The sequence below is a fragment of the Acyrthosiphon pisum genome, unplaced genomic scaffold (assembly GCF_005508785.2).
Source record: "Acyrthosiphon pisum isolate AL4f unplaced genomic scaffold, pea_aphid_22Mar2018_4r6ur Scaffold_21056;HRSCAF=22910, whole genome shotgun sequence".
In the NCBI taxonomy this organism is placed as follows: Eukaryota; Metazoa; Arthropoda; class Insecta; order Hemiptera; family Aphididae; genus Acyrthosiphon; species Acyrthosiphon pisum.
Genome location: NW_021770481.1, coordinates 5,798 through 6,143, shown reverse-complemented (window position 1 = coordinate 6,143; position 346 = coordinate 5,798).

Here is a 346-nt window from a genome sequence, read left to right as displayed (position 1 = left end):
AGAGTAATTAAAAAATTTCATATTTCATTTTTTGGAGAAGTGTAAATCAAAAATATAAACTGATCGATCTCAAGTAGACTTGACAAAAAATTCAAATCTGTTTTCAGAATTTTTATCGCTTCACTATATCAATCGGTATCTACGTTTGACAAAAAACACGTCTAAATTCTTGTTGCGCGTGTGTTAGACAAAGACAGGAAATCACCACTACCAATCCTCTTAACTTGAAAATAAGCGGTATTTGAGTATATTTGAAAATTCCAAAAATCGGAATTTGAATAAATTCATTTTTAATTAAAAAATTGGGGTGATCATGATTGGTGAATCACCATGTATAATAACAGTT